We start from the raw sequence: 6,441 nt of genomic DNA, 5'->3' as shown, positions 1-6,441 counted from the left end.
CTGATGATGACTGTGACTCAAGAACTTCCCAATGGCCTTGTCACATTTTCTTCCAAGTGCACTTCAGTCTAAGATCTTCCAACCAAACTCACTTCCTTCTCTTCCTTCTTCACAGAGATCAGACCCTTGTTGTACTCTGCCAGCTCCCTTGACCTCTCCACCTCCTTTCCATTTTCCGTCATAGCCATTTTCCCCAATAAATCACTTGCATGTCTAATTCCATCTTGGCATTTGCTTCACCAGAGACCCTAACACTCCAACATTTTGGTATCTTTGGAATTTCACAGGAGGAAGACTACTTAGAAGTCTCTCTGGGCTGACCCTGTGGCGTAGTGGTTAAGTGAGCGTGCTCTGCTGCTGGCGGCCCGGGTTCGGATCCCGGGTGTACACCGACACACTGCTTGTCAAGCCATGCTGTGGTGCCATGTGAAGTAAGATAGGCACAGATGTTAGCCCAGGGCCAGTCTTCCTCGGCAAAAAGAGGAGGATTGGCATGGATGTTAGCTCAGGGCTGATCTTCCTCCCCTCCCCCCAAAAAAAAGACGCTCAATAGATTTTTAATTTAATGCTCAGAAGTATCCCTTTAGTCTTTGAGAAATACTAATGGCACGGATAGTCAGAAAATTTGTAAACATTATCGTGGTGACTAGATGCTAATGCAGCTCTAGGCAGCCCTGTATTTTTATTTTACTTCTCTTAAAGAGCTATTGTTCTCCTAAAATAAATATTGGCAGTTTGCCAATGGAGAGATGTACAAGGGAAGCAGGCAATCAATGTAGACTAAACAAAACCTAAAATTTTTCTTAGAAGACTGAGAATAGGAAGATTGACTTAAGTGTCATCTTTGTCATTGAAATACAAGAATATATAGGAGGTATGAAGAGGAATATAGAGAAGTGGCACATACAGGAAGAAAGAGTGACATAGGAAGGAGATATTTTAGAGTACTCAGAAGAAGAAAAGTAAAATAAAAATTAAAAAGCTTTGGAGTTCAAGGAAAGGCTTGATTAGATCACTTTTGGAAAACCATATTAAAACTTCAATTTCTACCTCTGTAAAATAAGATCAGATGATCTCTGATGTCTTAATATAAAGTCTAGCTCTAATATGGTGTGACTTCTTCATTAATTTATTAAATATTTACACAATGCGCACTATATGCCTACTTTGTGTTAGGCACTAAGCTGCAGATCTCCTACAAGGAAGAAAGACAAGTAACTAACACTTGCAATATAGTATGATAAATACTATGAAAAGGTATACTTAGTATGTGATAGGAGTATTTAATTCATTCACATGAGAAGAGTCAGGAAAGACATTTCAGCTGAAAGAATGGGTGAGTAGAGCTAAGACGTGAGTTCAGTTCTTAGGTGATCTGGAGCAGGGGACTGTGCATCTAGAAATAGCTTGTTTAGGGGCTGGCCCAGTGGCATAGTGTTTAAGTTCGTGCCCTCTGCTTCGGTGGCCCAGGGTTTGTGGTTTTGGATCCCGGGTGCAGACTGGTGCACCACTTGTCAAGCCATGCTGTGGCAGCATCCTACACACAAAAAATGGAGGAGGATTGGCACAGATGTTAGCTCAGGTACAATCTTCCTCAAGCAAAAAGAGGAAGATTGGCAACAGATGTTAGCTCAGGGCCAATCATCCTCACCAAAAAAAAAAAAAGAAAGAAAGAAAAAATAGCTTGTTTAAAGATATTAGAGCATGAAGTGACACAATCTATTTAGAGACATTAGAGAATAGCATACTTTGAGCAAATGATGCAGGTGAGAGAGCAAAGTGGGTGAGGCAGGAGAGAGAGGCGAGTTCTCAAAGCTTTTGGGAAAACAGAGATTTCATCCTGAAAGCCATGAAGAGCCTTGGAAGAATTTTACTAAAGAAGTTACGTAGTCAATTTTGGATTTAAAAAGATTACTTTGACTGTAGTAAAGCAGAAGTATGTGAAGACAAGGCAGAGAAATCTATTAGGAGTTTATATGAAATAAAGTAGTATGTAATATGATCGATGATATTTTGGTTGGATAAATAGAAGATGAAATGCAAAAAGGCACAGGGCTTTAGAGTTCTAGAAGTTGAATACAATTAAAAAAAAAAAATCAGATCTCTGTAAGAAAGAATGACCTTTAGTGAATGAAACAGGAAATCTCCCTTGACTCATTTCCCGGATTCTCACCTTGTGTTAGCCATAGTTCAGCAGAGAGTTCCCCTCCTTAGCTGGCAACATTTGTGGTAGTTGGCAATGATTCATTCTTACCCTAATTTGAAAGCAGCAATAGGAAGCTGGCATGGTTGAGGATTACTGCCAGGCTTAGTAGAAAATCATTAGTGAGGAATCATTTGATAGAAAATTGAGCTTTTCAGAGTTGATTCTCTAGAAAATGAGGATTTTTTTTCCCCCAGAATTAACTCTTGGATTATAAATATGCCTGTCTTTCCAGGTAATTCTTTAATGTCTAACCATCTGAAATTTCACTGGAATTTTTTATCACTTAGGTACAAACCAGGCTTAGGGTAATGGAGCAGATAAAGGTCAGGTGACCTTTAAGTGGGAGTTAGGAAAAAATAGTGGGTTAGGGATGCATTAAAAAGAGAGTCTGAAGCTGACCCAGTGGCATAGTGGTTAAGTTTGGCACGCCCTGCTTCGGCGGCCCAGGTTCTCAGGCTTGGATCCTGGGCTCAGACCTACACCACTCGTCAAGCCATTCTGTGGTGGCGACCCACATATAAAATAGAGGAAGATGTTAGCTTAAAGCCAATCTTCCTCCCCCCCAAAAAAGAGTCTGTAAATCAAGGTCACATATACCATTCCTCATTTTGTCCTCAAAAGTTGTCAGTGGGTGGTTAGATTGGTGGATGCCTTGACACCACTGTGTGCTCATATCCCTCCTCTACTGTATTGTAAATATCCCTGTGATTGCATTGTAATGTGATTATTAGTTTACAAGTCCGTCTCTCCTGCTGGACCACAAGCTTACAAGAACAGGTACTGGGTGTCTTTTTATATTCATCCCCAGCATCGTGCTTCAGTACCTGGCATATATCAGATACTTAGTAAATATTTCTTTTAAGAATACATAACTTAATTGGTTATTATTTTAAAAAATAATTTAGATTCCTTGAAAATGGCCTGTTTTATAAACACCAGTGTCTTGTCCTTTAGCTTTACTTGTCTTCTAGGAATTACTCTGCTAAACATGTAAACCCTACCAGCGTTCTTTGCTTTCAGCTGTGGTTTCAGGATCCCTGCTCACACCAGCATTACTGCTTATACCGGTGCAGTGGGGTTAAAGCCGAGCCCTCAGGCTGGCTTCGTGGCGTCAGCAGGGGAAGGATTTAATTAGCCACTTAACTTCCTCAGGTGTAGGGGACATAGCTCCCTCTTCTGCTAATGAGGTCTGAGCTGCCAGCCAGCAGCGCTGGTTTCTCTCTTCAGGCTGAATCTCTCCCACACAGCTGGTGAGCTGGCTTCCTGAAGACCACTTAGTTCCCACTGGTATGAAAATGCCTCTGCCCAGAGCTGCCCTGGCTGTGCTCCCGGGGGTTATCTTCCCCCTAATAACTTCAAACTGGTTGTAACTCCAAAATCTATCTCCTATCACTGACTACTCTACTTTACTGAGTGATGAATCTTCTCATCTTTCTCCCCTTTTTACTCAGGGCTTTCCCTTTCTTCCCTCTAGGAGATTTGCATGCAAAGGGAGTTTTGGTTTAGATTTTTGTGTCTTTTTTTAAAACATTTATTTGTGTTTGGGAATAATGATTTTTTTCTGAAAATATTTTTAGATGGTTTCATTTTATTAATAAAAATGCAAGCAATAGAGAAAAATAAAGAAAAGAAGAAAGAGAAGAAGAACACCCCAAGTCCCGCTGTCCAGATAGAGCCATTTCCAGCATTTGACAAACTTACCTCCAGGTATTTCCATGTGCATGCAGATAGAAAAATAGATGAACCAAGGGGTAGGCAAATACACTTTTACAATAAATGAGATCTTTACATGTATGCTTCTAATTAAGTAAAAACAAGTATTATATTTATGTTCTCTTACATAGGAAACACCTTGTAAGACAGGGTGGCCATTTTTTAAACCTTAAATTTATTTTGAATATATAAATCAAATTATACTAATTGTATTAAAATAATACTGTTTTCAAACTCACCCTAGTGGACCTCACTCAGATATGATGCGTACTTCTCACTGTCAGACTTCTTTGTTAATATAATTAGCCTAGAGAATGTCAAAAAGGATCTACTCAAATGGCCAGAGCAATGTTAGTACGAACTAAGAGTACTAATAATACTATGAATAGTACTAAGAATCATTTAGAAACTGATTCTGAAACGGGAATGAGCATACAGATCATCTGAAAACTTGTTAAAATGCAGTGCTGACTCAGTAGCTCTGTGATGAGCCCTGTGATGGGGCCTGACATTCTGCAAGCTCACAGGAGATGTTGATATTGCTGGCTTTGGACTATCCTGTAAGCAGCAAGGTTTAGAGTGAATGATGTGTCAGGTACCATGCTAGGCTAATCCCTCAGGGTTATATTCATGATAACATCAAATCATCACAACAGCCTGTAATACTCCATTTATAAGTATGAAACTGAGTCTCAAAGAGCATAAACTACGTACTAAAGGTCATTCTACTAGTTGACTGCAGAGAGGTGCTTGAATCTAGGCCTGTCTCCAGACAGACACGTTTTGCCTTTATATAAAGCCCCCTAATGTTTCATTCTGGAAAGCTGATGGCTGAGAATGATTAGGGTTAAAATCTATAACATCACTAAATTATACATAAATTGAAAATATCATGAACAGTTGATAAAATTAGGGCAAAAGTTTACCTTAAAAGAAAAAAAAACTTATGCAAATTAAGTAGAAAGAGCAAATCAGTGGGATTTTGTACACATAATATGGATTAAGGAAGACTTTAAAGGAGTTGTTTTGCAGGTTTATGAATTACTGCAGTAAAAATTACAATTAGGAAAAGCTGGAATATACCTAACCTTAAATTTCATATCAGAGAACTTTTATAGCCAATATATAAACCGTAAGCTTCAAGTATTTACCCTGCAAATTATTATCATTTATATTATTAGTTTTACTTTATAAAGTCTAAAATAACTATTACTTACCCAAATAATTGTCCTTATTTATACAATGATATTTCACAATGAAAAACTTTTCAGTATTTCTAAAAGAAGCCAACTAGAGATTAAATTTGTAGTAATTGCAACATAGATAAAATGGACAAATTCCTTGAAAAACACAATTTTATAAATTGGCATAATAAGAAATAAGATATCTGAATAGTCCTAAAGCTATTCAAGAAATTGAATTTGTTATCAAAGACTTTTCCATAAAGAAAACTTTAGGCTAAGATGGTTTCACTGATGAATTCTATAAAAAATTTAATAATATAATAATATAATCACACAAACTCTGTCAGAACTCATTTAACAAATTAGCAAAAGAAGTCAGATACAAGAGTCCATTCTGTATAGTTCTGCTTATGTGAAGCTGACAAACTGACTAAACTAATCAGTGGTGATAGAAATCAGAGCAACAATGACCTATAACGGTCTTGGAATGAATGTGAAGGAGTCATGAGGGAACTTTCTTTAGTGAAGGAAATGATTCGGGTAGTGTTAAAAGAGTATACATAGAACTCCAGAACTCAAAAAATTGTACATTTCCCAAATCTAATTTCTTTCAGATGAAAGGGAAAAGGATATATGGAAAAAATATCCTTGGTTCTCAAACCAGTCATATGCATATTAAATTAGTAAACTGGTATCAGGTTTGGGAAAAAATGCTGTCATTGAGGATACTCAGTCGAAGAATATCAAAACAGGTGCTTAAAAATATTTTGAATGATGAGATTGTGATTGGCATTAATTATCTAGTTTTCTAAAACAATTACTTTGAAAGAGATAATGCATATTTGGATATAAAAGTCTCATTAAATTTAGTTAACAGTTATGTTGTTTTGTAATTGGAACTCACATTGTACTTTTCATTGTTCTCTAGTTTTTCCACGTTTAGGTATTTGTTTTCTTCTTCACCTGAGCGTTAATTCTTCCAGAATGGTAATAGATTCATCATATTGCTAATTATTAGATGCTTATTGAGGCTTTTAAAATTAAAACTTGATGTCACTGAAGTTAAATGTCTACTTTGTATAGTGTAGTTTTCATAAAGAACCCAGTCTAATTTTCAGAGGCGGGTGTATTTTTTTATAGCAGTTTTTCAAATATGTTTGCTAGTGCAATTCACTTAACAAGCATTTCTTGAGTGTCTGCTATGTGCCAGGAAAGGTTCAGTGGATTCAAAGATAAAAAACAAGGCACATGCCATGCCTTAAGGCACAGTGTTCTTAAATTGGAACATACACTAGCCATTAGACAGTGTGCTTCTGTGGGCTAAAATAATGGGGATGA

The sequence above is a fragment of the Diceros bicornis genome, chromosome 7 (assembly GCF_020826845.1).
Source record: "Diceros bicornis minor isolate mBicDic1 chromosome 7, mDicBic1.mat.cur, whole genome shotgun sequence".
Taxonomy (NCBI): Eukaryota; Metazoa; Chordata; class Mammalia; order Perissodactyla; family Rhinocerotidae; genus Diceros; species Diceros bicornis.
This window is presented reverse-complemented; position numbering follows the sequence as displayed.